The sequence below is a fragment of the Acanthochromis polyacanthus genome, chromosome 21, assembly GCF_021347895.1.
Source record: "Acanthochromis polyacanthus isolate Apoly-LR-REF ecotype Palm Island chromosome 21, KAUST_Apoly_ChrSc, whole genome shotgun sequence".
NCBI classification, from domain to species: domain Eukaryota; kingdom Metazoa; phylum Chordata; class Actinopteri; family Pomacentridae; genus Acanthochromis; species Acanthochromis polyacanthus.
Genome location: NC_067133.1, coordinates 14762032 through 14776061, shown reverse-complemented (window position 1 = coordinate 14776061; position 14030 = coordinate 14762032). Strand labels below are relative to the sequence as shown.

The 14030-nt window shown below is 39.5% G+C and overlaps 1 protein-coding gene across 5 annotated transcripts in view; it reads right to left on the bottom strand.

Moving 5' to 3' along the window:
* Positions 1 to 14030, bottom strand: part of LOC110948477 (RNA binding protein fox-1 homolog 3-like) — a 550111-nt gene that overhangs the window by 314675 nt on the left and 221406 nt on the right. For all 5 annotated transcript variants that reach the window (XM_051941123.1, XM_051941117.1, XM_051941119.1 and 2 more), the window contains exon 9: positions 9539 to 9640. The gene's annotated coding sequence lies outside the window, so the exon portion shown is untranslated. The remainder of the gene's footprint in view (positions 1 to 9538; positions 9641 to 14030) is intronic.

Genomic DNA, 14030 nt, shown 5'->3' with positions numbered 1-14030 from the left:
AACAGCGTTTTGAAAGAGAGAGATAGAAACAGTGGGGGGATTTACTGCCGACGGGATTTACTCCTTGTTCCAATTTGCAGGGGGATTACTCATTTTTTCATCATTCCTTTATTTATTTATTCTATTTCCAAATTCATTTCTAATTCACCTGGAGGAAAACAAAATATCAAGCCAAATGCATAAATAGTGTCAGAGAGAATAGATAATGACAGCAGGTCAAGTTGTGAGTGAGTCACGTCTTCGCTCCTGGAAGAAAGTGATTACTGTAACACAGAGCTGACAATCACGACCAAGATAATCCCATTTCTCACATGGAGCTCAAATTGTATTATGTCACATTGTATTTCGCATACGCTATCAAAACCTGGATTTAGATATGCAAACTATCTGAAAAAAGAGTGAAATTCTAAATAGGGGAGAAAAAAGAAAACATGCAGCCACAGGGTTGGCATGCAGGCGTGTCACTTTGTCAAGCTGTCTGGTTTCTGAGAGAGCTTGATGGTTTCTCAGGGAGGGGAGAAAAAAGTGTCGCAAAGGCATGCTCTTCTCCAAGATGAACAGATGGCAGAGCCTAAGTGTGGAGATTTGTTTTATATCTCCATCCCATGTTGCGGCGCAGTAGATGTGGGCTTCCGTTTCTTTTTTTTTCTTCTTTTTCAAATGTTATCTTACAGGATAACGGACACACGCAATGTTTAAGCTAATGAGGAGTGGGTGTTGCTTTGTCTTCCTCTTTATTTCTTCCCCTCTCTCCCACCGACACATCCTCTTGCTTTCCATTCTGCCTTAAACCCACGCTTGGAGCGGAAACCTATATGCCACACAATTATGCAACACAATTGGGAGTGCTGCTCGCAGCCTGGGTGGCTGTTGGAAGGAAAAAGAAAAAAAAAACATAGCTGACTGCAGATTTCCCAGCAGCAACTGACATGCAGTAATGACAGTCAAAAGAACATAATGCTCATGGAGCTGGAGATGATATCAGGTCAGTGCACCACTGCTTCCTGGGCAAAGAGAAGATGAAGAGAAACAGTGTGGTTCAGCGGCAGTATTTAGCACACAGCACTGAGGGGATGATGGGCAGTCGGTTGTACAGTAAGATATCTCAACCAGAAATATATTACGCACATGTAGGATGACAAAGATGATTCCAAAGGACTTTGAGATCCCACCTGACTTTTTAGTCTGTGGGTCAAAGATCTCACTTGTCATGGTCATTACAGGGCTTTTCTAAAATTGATAGAGTTCTTGTTAGTCTCCAGCATACATCATTCACATGCCGACATTAGCATGTTGTCATGGTAACTCTACATAAGGGGTCGAGCAAAATGGGGTTTTTCAGTTCTGATACCGGATTTCAAGTGATCAAAGAGACTGATAGCTGCTATCTGGAACTTTAAAAATTAAAACCCTAGTGTTAAAACACAATCTCCAACACATGACATCTTTGAACTGCTTTTGTTGATTTATGTTTCTGTTATGTTTAATTAAAAGAGAACTTTTCTGTGTGTATCAGGGCTGAAACTAAAAAATAATCTTGAGCCTGAATTTTTTTTAGCACGGAGAGGTGGAGAATTACAATCAACAACAAAAAACATCAAAGTGCTCTAAAATCTGGTAACTTAAATACTCAGAAATTACAAACAAAATAGAAAATATACAAATACAGTTTACTACAGAAAACTACAGTTCAGTTCAATTAAAAATATATATATATTTACAGTGCTACAAGTACTGGTAAGCTGAATCTTTATTTTTCCCTCATTATTTCTTCTTTCTTTCTGACATCTTTTACTTCTTCCGTAAGTGTTGAGGCAATATTCACTTTTCTGCTTGCCAGATGTTGAGTAGTTTCTCTGGCCACATCATCAGCAAAACAAATGAACAAGCACATTAAGAATTCTGTCCATGCTCTGGCTAGTGGCTTCATTAATATACAACGACAACATGCATTTTTTTGAGAATTTCAGAAAGACTTTTCTTAAATTCTGGTGCCATGTCGTGTATTTATGGAACCAGCACGCGTATAGGACACGGACAGATTTGACAAAGCATTTTCATCTTCAGCCAGCTTTCTGCACAGATTAATGAGTGGCTGAGATCTGGTGAACGACAAGTCGTGTTCTGCAATGATCGTGCACACGCGTATTTTTAAATAACAAACACAATCAGTCATTGATGCCGGTACCTTTGTTATGAATGTTGCTCCTGGCATTGTGAGTTTCAGAGTGCGGACAGCAGCTCAGTGGCTGGGGTCTGACTAGTGAAGCGACAGCACTTTTTTGCCGCTAGTAGCATATGAGTTTTTTTGAGCACATGGTACAGAAGCAAGCACTTCAATTTTTTGCACCAGCAACCAAGTGGGTTGCCGTCTCTGTTTAACTCCTCCAACAATGCCCAATGCTATTTATTTTTAATTACTTGGTGGCCCTTTTGCCATTTCTGACCTACTCCACCAAGGAATGTGGTGGAGTAGGTCAGAAATAACACAAGGACCACCACATTAGATTTTGGCAGTGATTTAGCTGGATCCATGGATGTGTTAAATAGATAGAGATAGCGGCATGGCATCACTGTATGACAGCAAGTGAACACTACATGAGCTGCCTGCTGGCAATCACACGACTGTGATCCGACTACAAATCCACTGCTGCGGACTTATCAGGACTTATCTGTTGGAAATCGACTCAGCGGAGTACTGCTCTCTCTGAGTGCTTTTCTCGTTAAGTCCTTTAACAATGAGGACATCTTCTCCTGGCTTCAAAAATCTGGTCTCCATGCTCCTGATACCAGCATACAGAACTGTGAAACCGCATGAAACTCCGGTATGAACTCAACCGCAGCTGGATCTCAACATCTTTCTATGTCCCACCCTAGCTCTACTTCCCATTGGCTAGTGGCATTTGTTTGGTTGACAACAAAAGCTGGATTCATCTCAGTCCATTGGTAGATGAACTCAACTAGCAATGCAGTCCTATCTTTATTTTTCCCTGACCCAAATGCCGTACAGAAATCTGGCACAGTGTCGGAATACTTTAAGACATGATTTATCCTTAGATATTGCACCTGTGATGTTGAATAAACTGGACAGTGCTGCTGGTGGGATAAGACTTGACTATAGATTGAGAAAAGTTCCTTTATCAGAGCCAAAGTAGTGAATTTGAACTTAATTTATTCATTTGGGAATCAATTGAAAAGGCAATAAACCTGACAACTGAAAACTTACTTAATTTCAGAGCCGATAATCAGTGGAACCTTATTCTTTATGTAAGTTAAGAAGGTAAAACAGCTACAACTGAAAAGTGTGTTGCCACAGAAATGAAAGCACAAGAACAGGTGCAGAGAACAGACATGAAAAGCATAAAGTAAAAGACATAGGCAGCATATATATGCCAATAAAGTAAGCATGCTTGATGTGAATAAATTGAACTGGGCTGTGGATAAGGAGTGTTGGAATGGTAAATGCTTAATGTTAAGAAATGCTAAAATAATAAATGTGACATCCTAAATGTCAGCATGTTAACACCAAATATGGTTGCATTTATTTCATAGCAGAGCTTAGCCTGATGAAAGTTCAGGAACGTCTGACAATCTCGAGCTAAGCCTGGCAGACTGAATTTGAGCAGCATTAAATGCCGCTCATAGTGAGGATAAACCCCTTTGATTTAGGTAACGGCATGTTCTTTCCTCTTTACCTTAATATTAATAAGGATCATAGAATTTTAATCCATCTAATAATTTTGTTTAATAATGTGTAATGAGCAGTCTCAGTGCAGGTACATTGGACCACAGCTACAGACATTCAGCATGTGTATGTTTACATGTCTATTCACAGAAAACAAACATTTGACAAGTAATCTGTTTCTAAAAAAAAAAACATCAAAAATAAGCCTGACTTTGAGTACTACCATTTTAAAGAACTTGCTTTTAATATGAGAAAATGAACCTTTTGCTCTACTTTTTACAGTTTCTCCAAATTGTGCACAAGCTGGTTCATAGCAGCAGGGATTTACAGTCTCACTGAGGTTGAACCTGAGCAGCTTAATGGAAATAAGACCACAACAAAAAGCAGCCCCATTACCCCTTCCTCTAATGTCAACCTCAGGTGTATTTACTCAGAGAATGTTTGAAGCAATTTAATCAAACCCACAGTGCTGAATCCCTCAGTCTGGTACATTTGGCCAAGTGAGGATACTACTACTGAAAATCAGGGAAATTCACAAATACCAATAGCAGCTGTTTCATTCCCTTTCCAAGAAAACTTGAAAATAACTTCCTCAAAGAGCTGAGGAGTCCCAGTTTTAAGAGTCAGATTCTAAAGGAATCATCTAGAAGCTTCATTTCAATTCTGCTTATCCGTTCCTCAACTAATTGTACTCAAGCTAGTTTAGTAACAGAGTACCGCAAACACCTACACATGCCATTTTTTATGCAAGTTAAATGTCTTCATATCGTAGTGTCTCCTAATGAATTTGTCCTGATAAATCATGAGTCTGGTATTACTCTTAGTGAATCTAATCAGCCTTGGCTGAGTTGCTTGATTAGCAGGTGAACAGCACAAATTATGAGACTGTCTCGAAACAATCACCTTGATTTAGAAAATGCTAAGCAACAAAGTGATTCACTAGGACAGGATTGATTTCACAATTGTTAGAGTGAAGTGACGAAAACTTCCACGTTTTGCTAAAAGAATTTAAAAATGTAAGTAATTCTTATAATTATTAACTCTTTGTAAACCTTGATGCAGTGGAGGATGCACTCAGATCTTGTAAATCAAGAGATCAAGCAAAAGTACTAATACCACAGTCTAAAATGTTACTTTGAGTAAAGGTAAATGTCTCCAGAGGCTGTTATAGTGCAGTGCAGTAAAGCATATTATATTTTTGAGATTATTACTACTAATGCATTAATGTTAAAACAGGATTTTACTGTTGTAGTAACCTTTAACACATGTCTCAAAGAACCAGGATCACGAAATAACAAGAACCAACACAGATGTGCAGAATCAGAATTGCTAAAACACAAATAATATCCAACAGTACTCAGTTCCAGAAGCTTTGAAAGTTTGGTCAAAACCAAAAGAATAAATGCTGCTTGTCCTCAGCTCCTGCTTTATGTGTTGTGAGAGTAGAGTGTAGACAAGCCAGTGCTCAGCAGAAATGACAGGAGATGTGAGGTGTTTGGACTCCTCACCTGCCACCCAAACCTCTACCCTGGCAGAATGACAAAACACAATCCCTCACATGTCCACAGAACTAAATAACTACTTTAGAGTCCAGGCAACTTTGGTTCAAGAGACTTGGCTGTTCTAAAACTGTGAATGTAACACAACCAAACAATGATTTAATGAGGCAAACTTCTGCTATGGTTCTAACCAAAGCAGAAAGCCTGGAAGTAGGTCTCCAAAAGCTACCCAACAAGAAGGGGAGGATGCCAAATAAATCCCCAATCCCCCCCAGCCTGAGAGACCAGCCCTTGCACCTGTGACCAGGTAAACTTTCCACACAGTCGTTAATGGACATGGCGGCTGTTGTTTACTGAAGACTCCCCACAGAGGAGACTAGCTGACCCATGTCTGCAACCAGTGAGTGGTACAAATGGCAAACATCTCTTGGAGTCATTATTTATGCAGGAATGCCCTTGGGAGTCTTTGCACTTGTTTACACAGTCACGGCACAGTCCATTCATGACGGCTCCGAGTAAATGAGCCGCTTGCTACCAATTTGTCCTGGACGACGAAGCTTTGGGGCTCTACTACCCACAGTTACTTTGAGGTGTGTCTGTGGGTGTGTGTGTGTGTGTGATTTGTGTGTGTAGGGGTATGGAAAAGAGGTTAACGCAGCACTGCTGTACTGTTGGGAACCGACCTGGAACTACAGACACAGAAGTCCCAAGGGTATTAGGAAGCACAGTGTCACATTTGGAAATAAATGAGAGAACGCTTTTTCAAGAGGAATGCCATGGACTTTCACCTTTGAAATGGACTGTTTGTTTGCCCGAGGACGAGGACAATGGTCAAAGTTAGTGAGCACCGCCTTTCACATAAAACCAAAACCGAGAGGGGGAGTTTTATGGAGGTGGACCTCAAAGGCAAAGTAAAAGAAAAAGTGAATCCAACATTACTTTCAAAGAACCAGTGGAACTTTTGTTGCAGTAAAAGTGGCGACACCAGTGTGTGTGGTTCAGAGATAGAGGAAAGTAGATCTTTAACCTTACTATGAATAGCAGTACTACATGGAAATACACTCAAAAATAGCATAGAAAATAACAGAAGTCATTTTGCAAGGGATGGCTTCTTTCCGGGTCACTGTGTAACACTTCAAGATTGTGTTACTGATGCATTAACATGGAAGCAGCATTTTATTGCTGTACCTTGTCGAGGTCAAGGTCAGTTTCACTCTTTTATATACTGCTCGGTTACTTAATCTTCCTTTATATGAATATAAACTGTGATTTTATAAACTCAGTAACTTTAGCTCTTAACACTCAGGAACTCAAAACCCGCCAGCAGGTTTGATAGGAATGTCATCTTGAAAAAAAGTCAGCAAAACGATGCTGTGTATCAGAGCCAGAAATTGTGAAAACAGAAAGAATGATCGGATTTTCAGCTTTTTCATGTTCCTTAAACGTACCACAGGACATGCCATTCTATCTGAAACCAAATCAAAGCTTAATATTTAAAATCATCTGAAAATAAATAGCTTGCTCTAACCAGGTTCTGTAAAAATACAAGAAAATTCTGTGCTCCTTCGTGCAACAATGAAGCTATTAGTGACTCAGCCGCGACAAAGAAGCATGTGACAAAAATTAGAGAATTATTTGGCTAAACCGCAGGTTGTGCATACACAGAGCAGAGAGAAACACGTATAGAGATAGATTAAAAATATAAGTAGTAAAATATGTACAGTACGTGAAGCCCCAGTTCTACCTAGTATTAATAACACCTGTGGGCACTTGGGAAAATGTTGTGTTTACCAATTCCGTGACTTTTCAACGCAAGAAGAAAAAACAGAGACAGAAATGAAACTTTTGTCTTTTCTGATGTATGACATTTCATCATACTGCACAAAAGACATTTTTGAGCTCTTCCTGTTTCCACAGAGGTGTCGGACCATGCTGCAGTGAAAAATAAGCAAACAGTGAATAAAAATGTGACCTGCAAATACTGCCCAGAAGCTGCTTGGGATGGAAAAAGGGACAATATTCCCATTGAGTGAACTACAATTGTAATGGAGCTAAAAACTAAAAACAAAACAAAACAAAACAATAACAATGCAAATAAGGTTTGAGCATCTCAAATCTATGATTAATTAATATGTTTGAGTCATCTAGTACATTAAAGAGGAAGCACAGTCTCTTAAGGCAAATAACAGATCATTGCTTGATAAAATCCTACAGGATGTGCACAGTGTAAAATTTGCACATACAGAACAGGTTGAAATGAACAGAGGAAAAATGAAATGCTGAGAAGCATCTTAGTTTTGTTAATATCATGTATAAACACATCAACGTTAAAAACAAATTAAGCTAGGCTAACAAAAACAAGTTTTGAATTCATTCAAGGTCGAATTTAACGTCTGATATTTAAAATAAACTGTTTAAAGAATCAAATAGGAGACATAATGTACTGATAATCTCATGTATGACGCAGTACCGAGGAAGTCAAATAACATATTCAACATTCATATTTAACTGCTTTCTCCAACTTCCAGACCCAACAACTAAACTTAAAATTCAGAGACAGCAGAACGTAAACAACCTTCAGTGACTCAATTCTAAATATAAAACATCAAGTGTAGCTTGTGACTATTTGGTAACTTCAACTTCTTTTGAATTTTTTCATACCTTATATGTTCTTAATTCAAAGCTGCCATCATCTGGCGGCTTCTGGCATTTTTTAAGCATCATTTATACTCAGAGGGAGGACGTATGAGCACTTATGCTTAGGTCTCAATTTGTGGCTTTCCATACAGGAGACGGAATTCAATTAGTCTGCGAAGTATCGAAAGCAAATGACTCCCCCTATAGGTTTCAGGTTTCTATCCAGTGAAACAGTAAAAAGAGAAGAAATATGGTTAACAGAGAGGCAGAGCAGTAGAGAGAGAAAGAGACAGAGAAAAGGGGAAAGAAGCGATGGGATAATTTAACAAGCTTCCTCCTAAACCACTCCAAAACCTCCAGAGTTTAATTGCTGGGAGGCAACATTATCCCTAGCAACACTGTGTCTGTCTCTTGGCTGGGATTCGGTAGGTACCTGCTGTATCCACTCCCCGCACAATACAGCACCAACTGAGCCATATAATCCTCTCAGGCCCTCCTCTTCTGGAGAACCACATTCAATCCCTTTGTGACACGGGAAAATCTCCTCTTCTCCATTTTTTTGTCAGGGTACGTGCTTCAAATAAGCCCAATCAGTAGGTGCTGTTATGTGTGCACAATGCTACAGGGAGCCATAGAAGAAGGGAAAACAGAGAGGAAGAGTTAAATAAAAAGACGTTTGATTTGCTGCTGTGAAATTTGGGGCTACTTTCCATTCCTCCGCGGAGCTCCCTGGAGCAGCCACATTTCTGTTTATGTTTAAATGTGAATCAGTCAGATGGGCTGTTGGGTTCCTGCTGAATCATCCTTCATTCCTTTCAGAAAAGCATAAGGTTACTTTTGAACCGACTGCCTTGTAGGAGAAAACAAGAAACTAATGCTACCTTACTTCCTGACTCCTCTTTCAAGTTGCCCTTGAAAAGAAAATTACAACAACGGCTTTGATGCAAGTCTGACATGCTTCGAGATATTCTCCATAAGTGCAGACACATACTAGATTATCAATGAGTCTGTTCAGATGTCTTTTAACTGACTGAATATTGCACAAGCCGGAGAGAGAAAAGTATTTTGCAGAGGGACGCAGAAACAGTGGCTCATTACACAAAATGGCAAAAGACGAAAAATGGTTACTTCTTTGTTGTCTAGTAGTTTGTAACTTAAGTCAATATAGCATTTAGAGACCTGCTGATATTTTAATTAAAAGATGAGCTAAATAATGATAAATTACTGAGGCGGCGTGCTGAAGAAGATGTTTTATTAATTTTAATTTCTGGCCATTTCAGTCCGAGCAAATGACCTCAGATACCCATGAGCAAAACGAACATTGACTGTTTTTTATGCATTGTATATTTTATGTAATTTTTGAAGTAAAAACTGTTTGCTATTTCTTTTCTCCCCTTTCTTGTACGGATGTATGTAAGGATGTCTGCAGGATGAAATCAGTTTTTTCCCTCTCTCTGTGTGTGTGTGTGTATATATATATATATATATATATATATATATACACACATAGTAATTTGTCATGTTAATAGTTTCCCCGATAAAGACCTGACAAGGTCAAAATGTTGCCCTTCTTTCAGTACAATAAAGTTTAGGGAGCTTTAATCCAGTGTGTAGCTACTTTCCATTTTTATCCTGAGTCTCACTGTTACAACATGAAAATTTATATCATTATCCGTCAGTTTCGGTATGTATGTCTTGTAAAAGTGAGTCATCCTACCTGAGAGGTCAGAGGTCGGAGGTGTTGGGAAAAGAAGAAATCACTTGTCGCCACTGCAGAGAGCGAAGTCCAATGTAAACGCCACACTACACCAATCACTTACTGTAATGAAAAGAGCAGACAGACTGTGTTAGACAGTAATGTGATACTAAGTAAGAGTTTTTTGGGGCACTTTTGCCTTTATTTGACACAAAAGTGCACAAATGAGACAGACAGGAATTAGGGGAGACACAAAAAGAGTAAGAGAATGACAGTAAAAGTACGGCCGACTGGGAACTGAGGCAGGAACTTTTTAGCCCATGTATACGCCTTAACAATTCAGCCACTAGGTCATCTATTATTTCTTAACCCTCTGAACCCTAAACCTGGCAGAGGAATATAAAAGACATGTTTTATTTTAAAAACCTTCAGGTTGAAATCAGTCATCAAAACTGGAAACTGGAAACTCAGAAATAATGGGCAGATTTTTAACTAATCCTGTGGTTTTATCACGGAAATTGACACATTGAATTTAAAATCACAACATTCCAACAACGCCTTATTGAACAATCCACAAGAAATAAAAGTTTGCACAACATTCTACAGAAAACAAAACTCTACACTTCTTAGTGAAATGGAGAATCCATAAGAGAAATCAGTGACTATTTAGTTGAACTGTAGGCTGTGTTTACATATAGCAGAGGAGAGACAAGTACATGAATTAGAAAGATTAAGAGCAAAATTAAACACATTTGAGCAATAAAATAAATGCAGCATGGCTCAAAAACAGTATTATACAGAGGATCAAGCTTTCAGCATGTTGTTAGAAGATCTACGGAGTATGGTGAGGAGTGTACAGAGTAGTGTGAAAAACACCTAGTTTGTAACAATTGGTGGAGCAAAACATTTATAGTACGCAACGCCACTTTCTTTTCCAGTATGGGTAACATCTTTGCGTACTAAAATAATTTTTCCATTTTTTCTTGTAAATAAAATGAGCTTTTGCTGTATTCGTTTGAGTTCTGGCAATATAAAGAGAGTCATCTCTATTTGTAGCTGAGTGCTGTTTCTATAGAAGTGCAGGACTTTACATTAGAGTAAAAAAGGAACCTCCAGTGAGAAAAAATGTGTAGGAGCAAAAAAATAAGAAATCATTTCCAAATTATACATGCAACTGAAATTCATATGAAATCCCCATAATGTAAATATTTGAGATTTCCTCTCATTTCTTCTCTATTTGGTTGACATCACCTGAAACTTAGAAGAGAAATGGCAGAAAAGTCGAATTGCTCTGGGTAAAAACACCTGTTTCTTTGGTTACCTGTCCAAATAAATAAACTAATATGAAGTAATAAATAAACTTCCTGACTTCCCCATCTGTCTTCGGCTCCCAGCCACAAGCCCACAGGTTTCTGCTCAAGATGGAAATCTTTAAAAACTGCTGACAAATCCTTTGTTTCATTCCTTTAATAATTTCTTAAAATAGCTGAGAACTGTAGGTTTCTTACTCAGACAGGGGAACTATTTTCAGCTGCGAATTAATCCGCATGTGATGAGAACTGCAGCACAACAGTACCTGTGGGATCGAGTCAAAACAAACTACAGCGGTTGTGTGTTTATGGTAGCATGGCTTCCTAATGTGTTTTAACTTTTGGACAAAATTGGAGCTCTATAATAGAGAGGAATACACACATTTGCTCTTGGATTTGGTCTTTCAGAGGATTTGTTGACAATAAGTGAAATCCAGGAATTTCACCAGACTTACCCTTTTAAAATTTCAAAATTTCCTCTACTAAATGATACATTGCAGAGGGGGGAAAAAACATCTTCAGTGTAGGAAACTTTGCGGCAGTACAGAGGCTGAGTTCCGAGCAGTTGTACTTTAATGCGACTGATCACATTCCTAAAAAGTTCATTCACAGCCAACACTGCTGTAAGAAATGAGATGGTGAGGTGGAAGGTTAGCTCATAATCCATAACAGATAGTCGAGATTGGCCACGCTGGCATCGGACCCTTATGAAAATTGTAACGGGCCTTGGCATGAGCACAGAACCTAACAAATCAAAACGGTGAGGTTTCTGCTCATTTGCAGTCAGGCCATGAAGGTCGTTTTTGATTTTTTTTTTTTTTTTGTCAAAAATATAGTCGGCCGCTCGGCTCCCACCTGCTGCTTCATTTTTTAGGGATCTCTAACATCATGACAGTGATAGCGCCAAGCCAACACAGCGAGTGATTCAAGTAACATTAGATTATATAAATTGTCAGTAATGAGGCACGGGGGACAGCATCTGTGATCTGCAGAGGTCAGCCATAACAATCTGCTTCATAGCCGAGTAAAATGCATCCTGAGTGCAATTTAACAGTCTTAACATGAGCAGGTACATATAAAGAGACAAGCAGAGGTCCGAGAGGGCGCTGCGCTTGTTGTAGAGGTCACGCACAAAACACAACAACAATGAACAAACACTGCTGACAAGGGGAAAATATGAGGACTTCTGAAGCACTGTAAAATGTATGAAGAAATGGATGTAAGGGTCATTTTACTGAGCAGCACCATTAACATCGCTGCCCTTGTCTGAAATGAAGCTCGGATCAGTCACTCACACACATGCAAAACATGTCGACACGCACACACAGATGCACACACACATAGAGCTGCGTTTTCTCCTCTTTTTACATTTCTCCTCTTTTCGCCCTCGGAGAAGGAGAGGTCGACATTTTAACTGCAGCGGCGAGGAGATGGCTTCCTTTCACCTTGACGGGCATATAATGAACATTTTTCATTTTGAGCTTAGCTTCACTTACAGAGTCAGTCAGCTATTTTCTCTTTGAACCTTTTTTTTTCCCCTTTCTGACATTTCCCTCTGTGGTTTTGCCAGGATGATCTTCACAGTAAATTTGTGCCCCTTTTAAAGAAATAGGTTACATTTCTGTTGATTTTTTTTTCAAAGCGCTCATTTCCATAAAGGTCCCCACATAACACAAATAGGCCTACGGTGCAGCATGAAACACAAACAATATGCTAATCACACCTGTTTCAATTAGAGCCTGGGTATCCATGAAATCCATATCATTATTTACTTATTGTTTTGCATTTTGCCTCGGAAAAGAAAAAGGATGCACTTTGAAGCAACGGGACAAAACATTTTGACTGATGGGCTTATGGACGCATATCGAGGTAGCTTAGGAATGAGGAATGTGGAAAGAACAATGGCAAAACAAGAGCACACAAACAGTGATTAGTGCTGGTGAATAAAAATGCAAAACAAAACACATAAATAAGTAAAAAGTTGCTCATGTACAAGTAGCTATTCTGGTAGAAAATACACTTGGATGTGAGTTTGCAGTCACTCCAGGGGTGCTCAAATGTTTCCTCAAATGCAGTTTAAATTTGAATTATTTTGGGACACTTTTGCCAGTTGACAGTTGAAGAGAGCGACAGAGAGACATGCGACAAAGGTCCCCTCAGCCAGAAATCAAACTGTGGACATTGCATTTATGTGGTGTGCACTTTCACCATTCAGCCCAGTATTGGTATTCCACAAGTATAACTGGTAGTGCAGCAGTGCTTCGGTTTGCAGCTTGGCTTAGGCTGATTGACACTGACAGGAGCATAGAGTGGTGCATAATGCACATTATTATGAAATGATAAACAGAACTTTCTTTCACTGTTTTGTAAAAAAAAAAAAAAAAAAAAAAAAAGTTCATTGCCTGTTGTTATTTAGGTACTGCTGTGTGTCCTCGCATGCACTGTGATAATTAGCTTTACTGGAGGACACAGAAGGGCTAAAAGAGAAGAGAAAGCTTATTGTACGCATCCTTATAACCTCAGATTAGTGAAAGAAATGAGAAAAGGGAAAACTCAACACAACACACAGGAGCAATTAATCATCCTTGAACCCAAAATCTAGCTGTGTAAATGTCAAATGCACAAAAATGTAACTAAGACACAACTAAACGTCCTTTGTCCAACAACCCTAACTTGTATTCAAAAGGCAAAACAAGGCCACATGTGTCTCACACACACACACACACACACACACACACACACACACACACACACACACTTGTGCCCACATTTGGCCACACAGGGGGGGCTGGCAGGGTGCGTTCCAAGACAGCTGGTGAAAACCGGGTGCGCTCTGGCTGCTAGAAGGAGCAGATTCAGGTGACATCTGTGCCTCCTGTTGCAGCGCAATAGTAGAAACACTAAAAGTGAATTACAACATTAATGATAGTACTCTGCAAGCTGTCGTTCCATATTACGCATCCATTATTCCTTGCATGGGTACTCAGAGGCATCGTGAAGGAATCGGGCTGCTCCCCCCTCCCCCTCCCACCTCCATCCCCTACCACACCCCCACCCCAACCTCCCTGCCACCATCTCTACGGAAAAAAAAACCCCACCTCACTGTGAAAAGGAACAGTTGTTGAAAGGATTGTTGGTTTATAGAGTAACACCTTCCACGGCTATACCATGTCACCACATGGCACGGTGCTGACTGGATGACT